Source organism: Pyrgilauda ruficollis, unplaced genomic scaffold, assembly GCF_017590135.1.
Source record: "Pyrgilauda ruficollis isolate IOZ18807 unplaced genomic scaffold, ASM1759013v1 scaffold37, whole genome shotgun sequence".
Classification (NCBI taxonomy): Eukaryota; Metazoa; Chordata; class Aves; order Passeriformes; family Passeridae; genus Pyrgilauda; species Pyrgilauda ruficollis.
In genome coordinates, this window is record NW_024525156.1 from 4,983,986 (window position 1) to 5,004,049 (window position 20,064).

The window sequence follows — 20,064 nt, forward strand, 5'->3', positions numbered from 1 at the left end:
TAACCATGTACCCCCCCAAGACAGTACTGCTATTGCCATGGGCTTTGTACTGAGTTTGCAAGGCCCCAGGGTTAAAGCTCTCTGAATTTTTTTTTTTTTTTTACCTTCCTGGAGCTTTATTTTTACTTAACTGCAACAGCAGTATTTCTAATGACAAGGTGGTTATAGGTAATTAATTTTTTCTTATGACACAGCACAAACATAGATGTTATATAAATAATAGTAATGAACAACTACTCTGTGAAGAATGAGATATTTACAACTGTAACATAGGGTGGAAAATTGCAGACCTGACATGATAGTGGAAGAAATGAACACACAGAATGCAGTGGGGGGCAATACATGCACGTGATGATTTGAGATGGTGCACAGGCTTGGCACTGCAGACTCCAGATCTAGAGCTACATAGATCTATAAGATCTATAAGTGACCAGTCTCCAGTAATCATTTGAAGAAATACACACCTGGGCCTGGTCACAAGTGTTTTCGGGGGAACAAAGAGAGAAAGCATAGACTTGCAGACCAGCAAAGAAAGAGCAAGGTATCAATGTGTGTGATGAGATATGTAAAAAGTACTGCAAAGAGATCCTCGATTGAGGAAGAAGTAGCCATCAGCATGAACTTCAGCATCATATTGCTCCTCAGAAAGGGCTTGAGATGCTTATGACTTGCTGAAAGTCTTTCACCACCACTGCCAGGCTGAAACCCATCCACATTAGGACCCACAGGAACAGTTAAAGCATGAGATTTTTTTTACCAGAAAAAGGGTTTAAAACTAAGAAGTGTATGCAACACAATTTAGAGCATATTATTACTACCAGGACTTAATAGAGAAGTATTTCTTTCTTTATTGTTTTTTTTTCTTTATTTTTAATAATAATTGGAGCAAGAGTAATACTAATGCCTGAATTAGACTGTTAAGTTTTCAGTTATGCTATAAAGAAATGTAAGCTAACTATAAATTCTTAGCTTTAGATGTATGTATGTGTGTATGTACATTATAGGGCTTGTTGCCTTTTATTCCATAAACTAGATTTTGGGTATTAAGCTTCATGTGTCCCTCTGGATTGTGAAATGAATTATATCAGTGTTGCTAAAGCAGAAAGCAGGTGTTTCACAGCAAGATGTCTCAAGTTCATTGGGAAGATGTAAATACTGGTGTTTCAATTTTATTCCAGTAAGGCTGTGCTGTCCCCCAGTCCTGTTTCCCCAGAGGCGTTGCTTGTCCCACAGTGTCAGGCCTTAGGTACTCCCAGAGCTGAGGCACTGTAGAGAGGCAGCAGGTACATGGCCACCAGACAGCTGCTGCCACAACTGAAAATCAGGCAAGGCAAGCTCAGAGTAAAGCTGGAGACCCAGTGCTGGATACAGAGCTTGTGATGTTGTGGTAAAATTGTATTTTCTGTGCTGCAGAAGCCCTGAGTAACTTCATCTAATTTTGAAATTAGCCATGTTTGGAACAAGATGTGGGACTATGGATCTCAAGAGGTCACTTCCAGCCTGAATTTTTCAGTGAATCTCGGGTTTTCTTTAATGTCTTTCCTGTAACAGAGTGCTATGACATACAGGAAGACTATGATTTCAGATAGAAAGAAATGAAAAGGTAAATACCACTTTGAATCATATCCTATAATTGCAAATGAATGTTTTTTGAATCAACAAAAAGTCCTATCAGGTGCTAGTGAAATTTTTTTCAAGTTTCTCATACTGACTCTGCTTACAGAAATGTAATGCCAGGAATAATGTAGCTATTTTTGCTCCTAATTTTTGATGAGGATAATATTAATTTTGCAAGAGGAATATGTGTTTGTCAAGAAAAGTAGAGTGATTTCATAATCAAAAAGATACCCATTGTTACTTCAGGTTGTTATGTTCAGGTTGTCCACTCACTGAAGAATTTGAAATAGACTAAATACTCATGATGATACTACAATAACAAGAGTATGCAATTAATTTTCCCCCAAGGCTCAGTATTTAGTACAAATCTGAAACTTTCAATTTTTCAAGTTTTATGTCAAACCAAGACCTGTAGATCAAAAAGCTGTAACAAAGGTAGGATTGAAAGGTACAGAGGCTTCACATATGCCTGGCTGGCCAGAGCTCTTGTAAGGTAGAAAAGATACTCAGGTCCTCACCTGCAAAAGGATCATGTACTACATTAGCAACCTGCATCTTGTTTATATCCCTGGAGTGATTCTTTCATAATACTTCACTGCTTAAAAAGGTGCTTAGGAGCTTCTGCCCTGTGGAGATGGAGCAGTGAGGAGGCTGGTTGGCAGCTGTGCAGTTTACTACTGTGGAAAACTCCAGAGGTCCAACAAGTATGGGATACTCCCCTTTCAGTGCTTTTTCAGGGATCTGAGAAATAACCTTGAAATTTATAGGAAAACACTATTGACAGATGACCACTCTTCCTAACCATTATTTTTCCAGTTTTTCTCTGCTGAATTGTTTGTAGGAGCTATGAGAGACTCCTTATGTAGAAATAAGGCTTTGTCATGCTTTGAAATATTATCAAATGTGCCTTTCAGCCCAGGGAATGAATATTTCACTGTAAGGGGAAGAGTCAATATTGGAAGTCTAGTTACCTGCATGAAGACACTCATATTGTCCACAATTCTGAAATTAATGGCTTAGCAAATGCCTCGTGCAAGTATCTGCTTCACAGATCAATAGAGACACTCCAGTTCTTGCATGTAATCTTTTTTCCTACCTCAGGACTTCATTGTGAGAAAAGGTCATTTAGCATTTTGCAGTGAACTAGATGAGATTTCAGCTGCTTTTCTGTGTGTTGATCTGCAGTAATTTATTACATTTAACACGCTCAGATAAACTGATGAGTCATGTTGCTTTGTTTTACGAGGAAAATGTGTCGTTTAAGCAGATACTAAGTACCACATTTTCATAGATGTCCTGATAATTTGGATGAAATACATAGCTGGCAGGCAAATGTTAATTTTTGTCATGGCACCTGCAATTTTGTCAGCCACATTACAAAGGCTAAAATTAATAGGTGAAAAGTCATTCTTTTTAGAAAGAGAATGTCTTTTGACAGCGAGTCCAAAGTTTTCGATTGTTCGTTATTCTCATAATTAATTGCCTCATTTTTAAATTGCCACTTTATTTCCAGATAAAATTACTGAAGTCCAACTAGATCCTTTTGTCCTTACTAACCTTGCTATGTCTTTTCAGATCTCCACATTAGACATTATTCTCTACAGATAGGGATTACAGAGTATTGTGCCTACAGAAACTACACATAGATCACACAGATTTTGATAATCCAGAGGCCTGATTATTATTTTTTTTACATACAGAATTGCTTAGTCATATCATAATTATTTTTTATAATAGTGTAAATAACTTAAAACATCTTAAAGGGTTCTCTGTAACGAGGATTTTCTAGGTGTTTGTTAATTTGTGTGACCTTTTAATGATTCATGATTTTTTGTATCATTTTTATAGCAAGTGAACTAAACACACTGTTGTCAATTATGTTCACCTAAGGAGATAAAGATCCATAAAAAAATCTTGTAAGTCTTGGGGACACATTGGCCTTGTTAGCAGCAGCATCATGCTGGGAGATCCTGCTCATCTGGGTTATGTACCATGAACTCTCTATTTTCTCCAGAATTACTGCTTTCCAACATAAATGCATCTGTATTGTAAATAGATGTTTTAATTCTGAATTCATTTCCTTTGGGTGTTATAATTAACACTGTGTGGCACTGCTCACAAAAAGTTATGTATTCTTCTAACATTATTAACAGTCATATGACTTCTAAATATCTTCTTTATGTCAATCCTAATACATTTTGTTCTTTAAATGATTGTTCACATGGACATTCACACTGGCAGTGCACATAAACTAAACAATGTAAGTTGGGTGCATTTGAATCCTGTGTGTTACTGTGCTCTTCCCCTTTGCTTTACTGAGCTCAGGTTATAATGGAAAGGTGTGGTCACGGTCTTTAAGGCCATCTTGGGAATCTGGCTATATTGGGACTTTTCTAGAAGTTCATGTCCATGGCATAGTTAGATATTACTTCCAACTCTTTTTAGATTGTAAATCTAAAATGAATCTATTACCTTTCTCTTTTTGTAATATTCTCTGTCTTTCTTCACACCGACCCCTACCTCCCTTTAGCAATTTTCTGGATCTGAAAGGCTTCATACTGTAGGAAAAACCATGAGGAGAAAATACAACTCTGCAAAATATACTGTTCCCAGGTGCTTTCAACCAAAAGCACCTGCCAAATGGTAGATGTCAAGTATGGAAGCCCCCTCGGCTACCTTCTAGGAGCTCAGCTGGTTGTGTTCAAGACTAACTTCTTTTTAATACCTGCTATGAAAGCTGTAAGAACTTAGAGTACAGTCTCCTCACTCCTTCCCTTAGGAGTTGCTTTTTGTTAGGGCTGTCACCCTTGTTCCCCCACTGAGGTACACTGCAGCTGCACTGTGGTCATGTCAGTGCCTTCTAACTTGTCAGTCTGGACCCCAACCCACAGATTTGACTTGCTGAAGAAAAACCCTTTCCTCCCATTTGGAGTGGTCATTGGATTCACCTGTTTGTGCTCCAGTATGGTGTTAGGAAAATTAAACTTTTCTCATCGTCACCAGGCTTCTCTTCAGGCAATCCCATTTCTCCTTGAGGTTTTGGTGAGAATTGTGCATGTGGATGTTTAAGGAAATGAGAAAGAAAAACTACTTAATAATAAGCAGAGGTTCTTGATCTTTTGTTGCACTCAAAGGTGCTCACAGCCTGTGTGCCTTGTCGATTCTTAGAGCTGTGTTTCATGTTTTATTATATGTTAGCTTTCTTTTAAATAAAAGGTCTCTCAGATTGAGAAGAATGTGAATTTATGTGGGGTGGAAGGGGAGGTGATGTGGGCATGGTGATACTGTTAGTCTTGGAGCTAAGAGGTGCATGTCCAACCTCAGATGCAAGGGCATATGCACACCTACAGAATGTGTGTACAACAGCTCTCAGAGTGTAGAGATTTTGAGGCAAATAGGTTTTTTGTTAGAAGCATTACATTTATTTGTTCTTCCAGATTATCAAGTAGCTTTCTGGAAACTTGCGATATCTCAGGCTTGCTGCACAAAATACTCGACATAAAAATATGTTTCTCAGTAAATTGCATTTAGAAATCTGCCAGGAAGTTCAATTGCAAACCATTCAATCTGTGCTACTGTGCTAATTTTTAAACCAGAATGTTGTATAACACTAAATCATATGTTTGTATAAATCTAAATTATCACATGAACAGTCATTATCGTTGACAAATGTCCTCGTGTTAAAAAAAAAAAAAAAGTTTGATTGCCTCATTAAGGAAAACAAACCCAGGAATTACAGCTGCATTGGTTCATGAGGTAGTTCCAGTTGAAATGAACCTTTGTGCATTATTATAGGTGAAAGTAAATGTGGCATCTTGATGAAAATTAGACTTTATTAAAAGGTGGTAGTGGTGACAGCAAACACCTCTGAACTTCCTCTCCGTGTATTTCCTTATTTCACTGAAACCTGACACTTGCTTTCTAAAACCTTACCAGAGCCACTAATGAATTCTTTCCGGCCTCCTCCTCTGGTTTTAATGTGTTTTCAGATGGCAGAGATTCAAAAAGAGATAAAAAGGAAAAAGAGAAGTGAGAGAGAATGCTAAAGTCTACAGGCTTAACTATTTACAGCTTTTACTTTCATCTCTTTTGTATCTACTGAAACCTATTTTGTGAACTTAATTTGTTCCTTTTAAAATTTGTGTCTAACTGAAATGTTCAAAGAATTTTCATGAGCAGAATTGGAAGTGTAGAGTGGATCCTACTAGATCTGTTTTCAAAATACACTTTATAGAAGGCTTTATTCCTACGTCAGAATGGTTTTTTGTACAATATTTAGAAATAATAATAGAAAAATAAGTCTCATATATGAAGACGTGACTTCATCTTTCTCCTTGCTTGGAGGCCCAGCATACTGGGTGGGACCCAGGATACTTGAAACATCCTCAGGAAGTGTCTGTCTTAACTGTCTCTACAAAATCTGGAGCTTCTATACCTTTCCTAGATGGTGTGTTCCATTCTGCTTTTATCTTAGGAGAATGCTTTCCCTTTTGCCCAACTTTATAAGCCACAATTCAGTCCAGGCCTGTGAATTGCATTGGATATAAATAAAGTTTATTCCTTTCCTCTTTACTGGAACCTTATGTGTGCCTGAAGGCTATTGGCCCCTCTCAGTTATTGCTAAAGTGATAAAGTAACTACTAAAGGCAAACAAGCCCAGTTTTCCTCCACTGTGGCTTGTAGGACATGTTTTCTTGGCCTCTGATATCTTGTATTGTCTAACTTTCTCCAGCTGGTCCATGTGATTTTCTGTAATGCTAAATACTTTGGCAGCATTATGGGGGTTTTTAAGTACAATTTGACATTTCAGAGGACGAGGACCTTGGAATATAATGTGCTATTGTCCTTTCACCTTTGCATTTCCAAAAGTTTGTTTAAAAATCAAATTACTGGAGGTCAGATAGAATCCCTAATTAAATCAGTTCCATTGTCTACCAGTGCTGGACTGGAACTGTCTCCACGGCTTCATTTCTCTTTGACCACTCCATTCTAGCAGTTTTCCTGCTTTTAGAGTGCAGTTGCATAAACCACCATGAACTTAATTAAAATAGAGAAGTGATTTTTTCCTTATTTGCTGGAACCAAAATCTAATATAAATATGTAGTATTCATATTTTTTTCTTCTAAAGTGAGAAAAAGAAAATTGCCCCTGGTGCTTTGAACAACTGCAATTTAAAATGGTTTCATATTTTAAATATTATTAATATAATTCAGCTGTCTGTGCCTGATATTAAGCTGATCTAAGAAAAAACCAAAATAGCTACAACACTGATGGCCTGTAGTCAATTAATGGGAAGTCTGCAAGACCTTCAAATCTTGTACATTGGAATTGCAAGAAAATATGTTCTACCTGCCTTTTTGTAACTTTTGATTCTTCCTTAACACCATGTAGTGTTTTCTTTTTGAAACTGTGTTTGAAGGCTCTTCCAGTCTAATTCTGTTGACTATGTAAGAGTCTTCTGCTTCCAGCTATCGTGCATTGGTGGCTGCTCTGTATTTTAATAAAGTGACTGTTGCCTTTCTCCTGTACTGTTATTTATATCCAGTGCATTGGATTTTCTATTTTACACTATGGAATGAAATCTGATGCAGCAAAGAATTGCAGCTGACTTTTTCCAAATTCATCACTTTGAGTACCCCAGACCGTCCTGTAAATAACTTCATTGAGGAGCATTCCTTTTCCTGTCATTTGAATTTATGCATCCTTAGTGTTTCTCACATGTTCTTGTTAAAATGATCTCAAAAGGAATTTTATACTCTTAAATATTCCATTTCCTTCTTTCATGACTCTCTCTGCCAGTAAATAGGTGTCTTCTTGCATGCTTCCTTTTGTCTTTTGTGACAGATCTTACATTCCTCATGTATATCTCTTCTTTCAAGGTACATTTTATTTCCTGTACCATCTTTCACAGATACCTTTTGCCCTATGAAAACTTTGACTGGCTTACTCTTTGAAAAAAATAGAAGTTTGACTTCTACTACTGTATTCATTTTGTTTGTTTAATCAGAGTATTTTTTTAAATATCTGTGAATATCTGACATGCAGGTCCCGTTCAAGCTATACTCAGCATACTTATTCCCTCATATTTTTAGATGGCTGTTCAATAACAACCTCAAAAATGTACAGTGACCTGCCTGTTACTTCCCCCTTGGTAGTCTGCATAAAGAAGGATAATATATTTTGAAAACCCTGAAATGCAAAAGATAAGGTCCCAATTACTGAATGTTCTCAAGCCTCTCCTTGAGTATGAGGAACTGCTCATGAAATATGAGTGAGAGGACACATTAGGGTATATTTGTCTGTGGCAAATTTAACAACAGCAGGAGTTATGGGCTGGGTAAAAGTTATGGGCCATGGTATGTTGTGGGTCATACTACAGCAGGCATAAGCTTACTAGGGGAAAATTTTTAAGCTAAGTTCCTTCTCAGTTCTTTAAGCTAATCATAGATGTCCTGTAAGTAAGCCTTGAATTATTGCTGAATGTTGTCTGTGAGCGTCCCTGCATGGTTAAAACAGGGGAAAGAAAACAAAAAAAAAAAGTATATGCTGATGAAAAAGTGGAATAGATAATCTTAGGCAGATGCTTCCCCAGTGATCTGAGTGCAAGAAAATGTACAACCCAGTTACTTAATGAACCAGAATTATGTTGCATTTAACCAATTTTGATATCCTCAAATCCCGTGGCACACTTTTTCAACTCAACTGCATAAGGTGTGAAAAATAATTTCCTTTTGGTTGTTTTAATTATTGACTGCATAGTTTTATTTCGTGACTGCTTAAGTAAGTCTCAGATAGTCTAAAGTCAGATTACTATGTGCCTGTGTTAATGTTTCTTCTCCCTTGCTACTTTCATTGGATTTTTCAAGTTCAGTAGTTACCAGTTTTCTCATTATAGGTCATCAAATGTGACTGCTCAAGCAGTAAGACAGTGCTAAATTTGTGTAGCCTTTTTTAATTTTCTGCTTTTAGCAGCAGTACTGTATTGATGACTTTACACAGGATAATAAATTTGCAGGCTCTAATGGTGCCTAACAGTCCCAACCTTTTTTTCAACACTGAACAGGAAGTTTCGTATAGTATATAGAGAAAAGTGTAATATTGAGGTGGTTTAGCCATGTCCCACAGCCAAACATCTACTGAGCTGCTCACTCATTGTCCCCCAGCCCCAGCAGGAAAGGGGGAGGAAATAGGGGGGGAAAAACAGGAATGGAAAAGCCTATAGATCCACACAGGGAAATCATTTACCAATTACCGCTGTGGGAAAAAAAAGATTTAATCTCCTGACAATAACATAGTTTTGGCTAGTTGAAGCAAAAGAGATAATAAAGCCTCATCTTTCCTCCCACCTTTCCCAGGGTCAGCTTCACTCCTTCACTCCCAGCTCCCCTACCCTGTTCAGGCACCATGTAGGGGGATAAAGGGTGGTCAGTACACAGGAGCTCCTCTCTGCAGCTGCTGTTTCCTCCTTGTGGTTTTCCTCTGCTCCAGTGATGGCTCTCCACTGGCTGCAGGCATACCCATCTGGTCTGGCATTGTTCTCCACATGCTGTAGCATGGATGTCTGCTCCAGAATGGAGCTTTTCCTCCTCTGCTGATCTTGCTGTTCCCTCTGCTGGATCTCACTCCTTTTGTTTTCTCCTCTCTCTGGCTTTTCCTGTCCTTCTTCACACGCATTTCCCTGGAGATACCACCGCCTTTGCTGATGGACTCAGTTGTGTTTGGCAGTGGATCTGTGGCAGAGCTACTGACCTCTGTCCCCAGAGGCCACCTCTGCAGGTCCTCAGCTTGCCACCCACGCCTGATGGAAGCAGAGGTGTCACAGGAGGGGCGTGGGGACCATAACAGCTGCAGGTGGGGCTGGCTGGAAGGGAGCTATTGGTGACAGCTCTTTGTACACGGTTCTATGTGCCTTGTGAAACCGTGGCCTCGGTCCTCTGAGACCTTTCTTCAGCTATTCCCAGTCCCATCTTTCTCCTGGTTAATTTGGTTTCATCAGAAAAGAAAATGACCCCAATAATTTTTCCTGCTCGTTTTGTCACTTTGCTCTAAAACCTGTTCTACTCCAGCATTAATTTGTATCAACTTCTTTGATTTGTACCCCAGAATTAATTGTTTTGCATCTCACCAATTCCCTCTTTTTGGTAGGAGCATATAGTTATATAGTTTTTTTATGAGTCTTTCTGCAGTATATTTCAATCTTCCTTTGGCCCTCCCAGCTCTGTGTTAAACTCCTTGAGAACAAAAATCCTTTTTTTCTGTTGCTCAGAGAAAATTATTTCTCCAGAACTTTGTTTTTCAAGTTTTTTAATGATTTCATGCTCTTCTCTGTTCCTAATGTTTGAAAGGAATGTCAGGTTTGGAAGGGTGTCTTTCTCCAGTTACATATATTTGATCCTTTAGAAATCCTCTAGCCAGAGTAGATCCTGACATCCTTCCCAAATCTGAGCTTTATTGGCTACTGTGATCTTTCAAATGTGAGAGGACTGAGGGAAAATAATGTTATAAATAGGTTTTGTTAAATTCCCTTTGCTTTATAGGTCACATCTGGTTTTGTTTGTGAGTCAGTCCATCACAGATACCTTTAATAATGCCCTTTACAGCATTGAAGGCAACCCTCAGGCAGCCCAGGGCTGATAATGCTGCAACAACTGTGGCTGCACGTCTTTTTTTACGTAATTAAGAAAAAGGCCTGGTGCTCACAGGGATTATGTGCAGCTCTAACACTCTCCACCCTGACTACACTCTTTAAAAGCACAGTTACAGTGAAGAGATTTATTCCAGGGGAGTAACTCCTCATCACTGATTTTGAAGTGTAGGGATTGCTGCGCAAAATCTGTCTGTGAAGAATGGAATTTTAAATTTATAATAACTCCATTTCCTCTCCATATTTACAAAAAAAAAAATTAAAAATTGCGTCAGTAGTCTTTCTGCATTTTTAAGTTATTCTTCCAGGTTATTTTAAAACACATTCTTCCACAGACACTACACAGTAAGAAGGAACATTTGTTTACTGATACCATGGGGAAAAAATACATTCAGCTTGTTAGAGGAGTTATAAAAATAGAAAGCAAAAGTTAGTATGCCTGGCGCTGTTATTGTGACATGCAAACACTTTGCAAATATGTCCAAGGATTTCTGAGGTTTTCATTATTCTAACAAGATAATATAATCAAAATTACAAGCCTTTGGTTTTCTTTTTATAGCAGCTTTTTAGGTTCAGCCTTTCTTTTATACTTACTCATTTCTTACTCTAATAATATATGCCTTCCTAATGAGAGTTGATTGCTTATCTTGTGTGTGCCCTGTGATAGTTTCTCTCCATTTTCCTCATTTGGTGTAAACTATAGGCCTCATTTTTCTTTCCCATATGCATTTTCTGGAGTTCTTGTAAATTAATGTGTGCATCTTCAGTGAGTTTGAGGAACAAACAGTAAGTCATAACGGAGTTTAGAATCAGTAGCATATGAATAACATATTGCTCTTAGCTGAAGCCCCATTGATTTTTGCATATAAAATGCAATTAAATATTATTGTTGTTGTTATGTTTTTGTTCAAACTCTGTGCAAGGATTCTTAATTATGCCAACAGACTATCATTAAAAAGCTGTGTAATGCTATAAATAGATGTACTATAACGTACTCACATAAATCACTGCACCGCAGTTTCTTTCTAATTTTTTCCATTCAGTTAAAATTTTCATTTAGCCATTAAAAGACAGAACCACCTTGTTGCATAGCATGGAATACATTAACATTTTAAAGATATGACTGTCTGAAGGTGAGTTAGTTGACAAGTATAAGGAATATGAATGATGATGAACTGAAAAGGAAGTGGCAGAACTGTAATAATAATAGGCCTGTAATGCAAACGTGGATGCAGTAGGTGATTCTCAGGAAACTCTGATGACAGTTAAATAGAACCACATCTGTTTGGGATGCTGTAAAATGCAGGCAATTGTAAAATCTGCAAAATTTCGGCTATACTGTCTGAGACATACTATAAAAAAAAGAATCAAGTCAGGTTGATGCTGGTGGAGATTTTGGTAAAAAAAATTGTGTAGGAAAACAACTATCCATTTTGAGAAAGAGAGAGACTTTTCTATATTATGATGAAAATGTAGAAGCCACGTGATAGATGTCTTTTAGTCATAGTGAGAATTTATGGTGATTTCCAGAAAAAGCATCCTATTATTTTCTATGCCAGTAGGAGTAAACTAAGTATTCAGAATTACAGTGACAAGGTAAAAAATTCCATGCTATGGAAATAGATAAGGACTTCAGCCCTTTTGGGATCTTACGTAATCCATGAGGCAGGACAACTAGACAATTAAACTGTGGGCTGTGGAGAGCCATGAGAAATACAGTGAATCTGTCTTGAACTTGGGATGGAGGAAGCTGAAGGACTGGCCACCAGATATGCCACTACTGAAAGTACATTGCAAGTTTTCAGAGGAGATTCAATGTCCTTTAAAGCCTCAAAATCACATTAAAATGTGGTCCTGCTCACTGACATCACTGTTAAAATGAAGAAAACCTTAACATCATTCAGCATACACCAAAGGGTTTCTGTCCTCCACAGGTGTCCCCAAAGCTTCTGAAGATGACTGATCCTGACAGAGCATTACAGTGGATCCCTCAAACTTGTTCCAGAAAGGTTCAGGTTTATCATTAATTGATCCAGTTCAGTGATAGTTCTCAGATTTTAAAACGTGAAGATACGCAATCCACATTGAAGATGACTGAGACATTCAGAAAACCCTATTTAAATCCTAACTAAAAGTTGTGGTTCAGTGGCAAAGAGGAAACGGACATGATAATGTGTGTGCACAGCAGACTTCAAAACTACTTTAGTCTGTGGTTTCAGGCCTGGAAAGGCTGTTGCTGAGCACCCTTGCTCTGTATAGGATGGGACAAACATTAATTTAGTCCATGAAAGGACATGACCAGAGTCCCCCCAGTTACCCACTGGTACTCATTTTTGCAGCATCTTTGTCCTCATGTGCCTGCTTCAAAGGGCATTCTAGCACCACCTTTTCTGGGAAAGAGAATTACTGTGGAGTTGTCAAGTAATTTGGGGTTTTTTAATACTCATGAGAAATTGAGTACAAGATCAGCATATGGTTCAGTCACTGACTTTGTCTAGTATATTACATTTTTTCATTTTTTAGAGAAGAGCTGCACTGCTGCTGGATTCAAAGAGAGAACCATTGCAAAACTCCTCTGTCTTTTTTTGATCAAAAGCATAGACTCTACACACCATTGTTGCCATTTAAGTGACTCACTGTCTTTCTCTCTTTCCAGGCATGATACCTGAAACTTACTTTCATAAATTAAAACTCTAAAACTTTTCACTCAAAAATAACAAAACAACTAGGCAAGTAACACATGAAACACATCTTCACCGAGAGGGAAAAACAAAGGGTATTGTAAGTGAAAAGTTTAGCTTTAGTTGACAAGAAATGCACAAACTCAATTGCAGTATGGTAGCTTTTCTTAAATGATGCTGGAATTTCAACCTGTTTACATGGGCAGGTAATAAGACACATTTTTAAGAAGCAGGGAAGGAAATAAAATAATATTATAAGATTGATACATGATATGAAATTATATGATTGATATGATATGTTTTCATTCCATGGAAATGTGTGCTTGAGTTGGTCATGTGATTGATTAGCCCAACTTTACTGAATGAATTGGTTTCTTAGTCTGGAAAGCCACATATTAAAAAAAAAAAATTAACATACACTCTAAAGAGGTTTTTATTTTTTGAGATAGGTTTGGTATTGGGAACATTCTGCTATCAGCTGCAGGGTAGGTGCAGTGAGAGCTGCTCCTGAGTCAATAACTGTGTTAACAGTGATGCAGGGTTGTTTACCCTTCAGTGCAAGACGTGCTCTTGAGCAGATTAACAAACAGCCCTGCAGGGACTGCTGTAACCCCGCTGTACCCATCACTGTGAGGTAATTATAACTGGTGCAGTTGCCATTGTATCCCCATTGCCACATGTTCCTAGCTTGTTTTGTGTCTGATGTCCCTGTGCAGGGCAATATCTGTGCAGGAGAATTTGCTTCTATTTAACAAAAGGAAGGTTTTGGCCTTTCAGCTGTAGAGCCAGGGTGTTAATTCCTTTTTTCAAAGGGAATAGACTTAAAACCATAGAATAGTTTGAGTTGAAGGGACTTTAAAGATCTTCTATTTCCAAGCCCCCTGCCACAGGCAGGGATGCCTTCCATTAGACAAGGTTTCTCAGAGCCCCACCCAATCTGGCCTTGAATGATGGAGGATAACTTATATATTGAATATGTAACATCCATTGTTGAAATACACTGCATTATTGAAATGAACAGGGTTTTTTTTTCTATATATAGATACATAGATATACAAAAAAGAATAGTTTTATTACATGAGAATGAGAGATGACATGATAGGATTTTGTAATTTTGTGTTTTGATTTCATTTTAGTTTTATTATGTGAGTCACAGCTTTAAGAATTTGGAAAAATACAAATTTGAGGCATTTGGTCATACCTGTGCCCTTTGAACATGTAGCTTGATATACACTGCTTAATTGTATATAGTACAAATAGGAGAATGAGTTAGGCACTCACTTAGAAAGCTGTCTGTAGTCATGCCTTAAACACACTGAAGTTACCTACTCTTGTAGGCAACTCTTGTAAGTCATCTTGGGTGAATTCAAGTACCTCTTGATAAGGAATACATATAAAAAGAAATAGTAAATGTTTTGAAGGATGACTGTGTTGTGTAACTTTCCTCCTTCGTGTCCTTGAAAATTCACAAAAATGTTAAAAATCAATCATAAGAAAACTAGTTTTTCTCCACCACTGAAAAAAAAGGTATTAATTTAGTTTGTTCTAGACCAGCTAAAAAAAAAAGCTAAGAAGGAATAGAAAGGCATTCATTCAATTTAATCCATTCTTAATATTTAATACTTTGTTAATGTGTATAAAAATTGGTAATAGAGTAATTTTAAATAAGTACAAAAGCATCTGAAATTTTCACTTAGATTAAAGGGGATACTAAAAAAGAAAACAATTTAAAAATTATCTTTTTAGAAAATTAAATTGGCATTGAGAAGACAAATGTTACTGTAAGTTTAACAATTACTAGAAATAAACACTAAGTATTTTTTAAACTGTGCAGAAATTAACTGATTTATCTTTTTTAGAGTGAGTTCATATTCAGAATTATGCCATGTGATTCCCCATAGTAAATCTACTGATTACTTTTTTCAATGCTTCTCTGCTCATTGTGGAGGAAAGGGATTTTCTGCACTTATGGAAGATTAATTGCAACAGTTATCTCAAGGTGAAGCATGAGGAGGAGAGGTCAAGGAATAGATAGATAAAATAAAATAAGTGGTAATGAATCCTCATGTCTATGTATTCAGCAGAGAGACCTAAAAAAGTTCAGGGATGAGGCAACTGAAATGCTGCAGCCACCTCTCCCGTAGAGTCTGTCACCCAAAGTTGTGCTGACAGCTCAGGGCAAGAGGGAGGCAACTGTGATACCAATTTTTGCAGAGCTCCAAGGCAGGCCAGAGGACCTCTGACTTAGAAACCCAGTGTCTGTTTGGGCATATTAGTGGAAGTAGAATGCTAGATTTGGATGAGGATGATAGATGAAATAAAAGTCAAGACAGCTTTTGTAGAGATAAAAAATATAAATTCTCTGAAGGTTTCAAATCTTGTGGGTGAAAATGATCCACTTTAACAGGATGCCTGTATTTCTGGAAGACAAGATCCCTCACAAAAGGGTCTTGAAGAAACTAAGCAGGCATGGGACAAGACAAATGTCTTTACTTGATCAAAGATTTAAAATTTTATTGCTTATCCCCACTGAGAATTTTTTTTTTAATATTGTTTTTTTTTTAAAAATCACTCATGTCCCTTCAGTTTTGTTTCATGATCAGATTATTTAAAATAGCTTTATGCATTGCTCTGAAACCTAAACATTTCAGTGAAAGTTGCTTATCAACCATAAAATATCTACAAGTCCCAGAAACCATAATTTGTTGTTGGAGCATGTGCCACCAGACTGCATACTGTTATACACAGAAGTGCTGTAGTGTCACAATAGTACAGCACAATGTGAAGATCTGTCAGCTTTATGCTACCCAAAGGAAATCTGTAAATAAATTTGCTTTGTTTTATAAGATAATTTTAGATCTCTGTTCATGTATAAAATAAAGCCTGAGTACACAGATGTATGGACAGTAGTTTGTGTACAGTTCTAGAAGATTAAAAGAATGCTCAAGGAGTAATTTTACTGGAATTCATAAGGAGCAGATTTACACAGCTTTCTTTTCTCACTTTAATATAACCAGATAGATTTGTTTATGAAATAACAGGGATATTGAGGGTAGAGCCAATTGTTAGTATGAAATAAATAGCAGGCATCTTCCTTGCTTCTTCATAAAAGAATTTCTGTCTAGTGCTTGCAAGTAGCCACTGTTTTTACTATTCCATCTTGCAGTGTAGTCTGGGCTCCAGCTTTTGGTGTAGTCTAACATATTCTTGTTGGTGATTTCCAAAAAAAAAAGCAGAACCGTCAGAGTTAGGTAATTGAAGGTATTTTAAATCTGGGCATCTGGCACAGCTATTTTTCTGTCTCATTTGTCACACTGAAGAAATAAGATTTGTTGATGGTCATTCAGTTCTTCCTGGGCCATATTTTGTTCCTTTCTCTTTACTCCCTTCTTCTGCACTGGGAGCAGAGACATGAAAATGCTGTGTTGCATATAGTGTTGGATTTCTGTATCACATACTACTGTACGTCTGGGGAGTTGTCCTTTCAATACGCTTCTGTTAGATACTAGAAACAAGCACTTGAATAACGCAAATGTGAACCTCTAGATGAGGAAAGTTAGCTGAAACCAGCAGAACTTGTTATCAAAATGTCACCTTCCCCTCAGTGTTGAGAGAAAAACAAACTTTGAATAAGTTGTGCTGGAAGATGAGAGGTAATTGATCTGGGTAGCTTTTACTGCCCTGAATCCAGTGAATTTTGTCCTGCTGAGAGAGCTGTTGGTTTGTGCAAGAAAGATTGAGTTCTTGCCCTGAAACAGCTGTCAATATTTCAGCATACAGTCTCAGACCATAGCACTGGGCTTCCTTGGAGACTGCAAAAGGAAAACGATATGGGAGAATAGCAGAGGAACTCATGTCTCACCAGACACATCAGATGCAGACCTTTATCTGTCAAACATTAAATAATAATTGCCTTCTGTATGTGTGGTGTCCCTCTTTGAATAGCAGTTACAAGTTAAGGGATGAGCTTCTGCAATGAAAGTTTCTCTCCAATTGCCCAAATACATGACAACATTTTGCCCCAAATGATTTCTAGAATTTGCTCACTGCATGGGCTGCAGTCCATACAGGAGTAGGCACAGCTGCAGAGGCTTCACCTGCTGGATCACTGAGAGAGATTATTCAAACTTTAAACCACACTTGGTATGACAGAGCATGACTCATAGGTCCTTGGATGGAATAGCTGCCAGTCTCCAAAAAAGGAAAAGTTTTATTTACAGCAAAGTTACTTAGAATAAGTCAGAATAACTTTATTCTTCAGCCAAGGATAGCTCAGAATTGCTGATGAAACAGAGAAAATACCAAACTTGAAAATAAATCTCATCTTGAGTCCTTGCAGAGCAGAGTTTCCTACAGCCTTCTTCTAGAAAGGACTTCAGCTTGCAGTGGTTTCTATCATTGAAACAACCTCAGCAAGTCCCATGAGGATCTCTAGGAAATCTTTCTGTCAACAAAGTGGGAAATGCTGAAGTTGGGTGCACTGCAGCAGATTAATATCTCTCTTCTTGGTGCTTTTTCTCTGATTTCTTCATGCAGTCTTCTGAAAGGGTCTTTCTGCTGCAGCTCTAAGTGGCTCTCATTTAGATGGATCCACCTGACTCAGAGTGAAGCATTCCCTTCCAGTCACCGCCTTGGGAAAAAAAAAAAAAAAAAAAAAAAAAAGCAATTATTTTTAACACTGATATTGCAACCTGCAAACAAACAAGTTCTGCAATGACCCAATCTGAATATGTAGGATGGCCCTGATTCATCAGAGCACATCTGTGTATTGAGCATATGTTCTGTAGTTTCTTGGCAGAACTCAGTATTTAAAATGTTGCTAGGCTGTGCTGGATGTGCCAGTGCTGCTAAAGACAGCTATGATGCTTTGTGGGGAGGAAACTATTTTGAGGTGCACCTTGGACTCAGGATTGAAAAATAAATCAGTTACCTCTTGCTTATTAGTAAAAATAGTGTGCTAGCAAAAATCAAAATAATATTTTATAGCATTTCTTAAAATAAGTGCCTGAAAACATATAGCAGTTTCATATTCTACTACTTTCTTCAAAATTATATAATGTAAATGGTGGGAACAGCAATGCCAGTCTAAAAAGAAAGTACATAATCTGTAACTGTTGCTAATATCATACAGAAAGAGTTTTTAAGCAGTAAAAACAAAATCACCAAGAGGACTGGAGCAGGAATTAAACATGAAAATAAATGTCTTGTTACACTAAAGATGTACATTTTTTTGTTCTTTCTTCCTTTCTAGGAATTATGGTTCCTGTAGCTTTAACAGTTGATATTATGAGCCTGTATGCTGAGGTTTCAGTGATGAATATTAAATTATGGGACTGTGAATTACATGTAAAATGTTTTCAGTTAGTATATATTACCTTCTAGTTTCTTTTAATTTTATCTCTTTGAACAGCAACACAATTGTCAACATATTTTTCTATAAATATATCTTGTTAATTCATGTTTAAAATGCAGTGTTTCAAAATGAATCAAATTGCATAAAGACATGGAGCATATTGATGATGTGTGCTGGAAATAACCAAAACAAGTGTTGGGTAAAGAAATCACAAACTACTCCCGAATTTCTAAAAAGTTTGGAAGCTATTTAAGAGCAGTGATCATAGAATAGATTTCATTAATCCATAGCATATCTGCCATTATGAATAACGCTGCCAAAATCAATCAGCTGCAGCTATGGTATATTTTTTTTTTTACAGTATGCATCTTTACATGTACAAATGTGCAGGCATCAGTGTGTAAACCAGGATTCCAAAACAATATACATAGAACGTGGAATTGGTAAGAGTTAGACCTATTTTAAATCCTTCAACATGTGAGACCAAGAATTTAGACACAGCCCTAATCCCTCAAGGAGACAAACTGGGCCCCATCTTTCGCTGTGCTGAAGGACATTTGCCAAATGTCTCCAATGCATTGCTCATCCCGTGAGAGAGAAAGAGGAAGCAGAACAGCCTTTGTGCAGGAGCCTGGGGATTAGGGAATTCACCTGGAGCACTGCAGAAACAGGAAATCTAGCACTTGCTTCAGTGATTTTTAAATGGTTTCATTTTGGAGCAAATGAGTTTCACCTGAAAAGGCTGCTAGGGCTCTACCTCCAAAATAACCTTGTGTTCATTGATAAGCATTTCTCTGTGGAGATGGGAAGAGAGTTGAGGTCTCATTTTGGCAGAGGGCTGTTTTGATGAAGGGTTGCACATGGAGAACACTGCTTAACCTGTGGATCTCCTGTTAAAGGTTGAAAACCTGTGGAGCTGACACCCCATTTCTGTACCAGTGGCCACTGTGGCTTTGTGTGGAGCCCGTGTTGGTGGCCACAGATTGCAGGGGGCTGAGGTGGTGAGCTGGAGGAGGGGTCATTGTGAATCACTTCATGTCTGCCAAAGCTGCCTCCAGCCTACTGTGGGGCACACAAAACAGTCATGGGAAAAGCCTGCTTTGTCTAGAAAATCTTAAAAATGCCATTGGGCATTACAAAGTTATCTCACCAGGGACCAAAGGTGCTGCTGCCCAAACTCAGTTCAGAAGGAAATAAGCAGCTTAAGGAGGCTGGAGACAAGCTGATCTGTGTAGAGGACTCTCTCCACCCGAACAAGGTACTCCCACCCCTCAGAGGTTGTGGTACATGGTCAGTCCATGCTGGAGCAGGGACACACCAGAGGGCACTGCAGGCCATCAGTGTTTGAGGCTGGATCAGAGACGTGGAGGACAAGGGCAGCAGAAGCCTTTAATCGTGGAGCAGCACAAGTGGTTAAGAGACAGTGACAGAAAGAAACTATCACACATTGCTATATCTCAGCCTCCTACCCTGCCTGCCACCTCAGCACAGGAATTTTGATGGACAGAGCATAATGCATGGCAAAAAGAGGGAAAACTGAGGCCAGGAAATGCAGAGGGTAGATGGTGGTGTAAAGTGTCTATCTCAGTGTTTATCTTCCCTTCTTTTTGTTTGTATGCCTTTTTTTTTTCTACTGCAGTCAGCTGTGAGAGGCTTGTTTTTGTTTACAGTAAATTAATTCTATTAAAATTACCTGACTGCACACTGTTTTGCCTACAACAGAGTTCCACATTAAGGTTCCTCCTTCCCAGCCTGGAGCTATGACCTGG

General features: G+C 37.9%; 1 protein-coding gene across 1 annotated transcript in view; it reads left to right on the plus strand.

Moving 5' to 3' along the window:
- Window positions 1-20,064, plus strand: part of ADCY2 (adenylate cyclase 2) — a 205,370-nt gene that overhangs the window by 104,683 nt on the left and 80,623 nt on the right. The gene's annotated exons all lie outside the window — the stretch shown is intronic.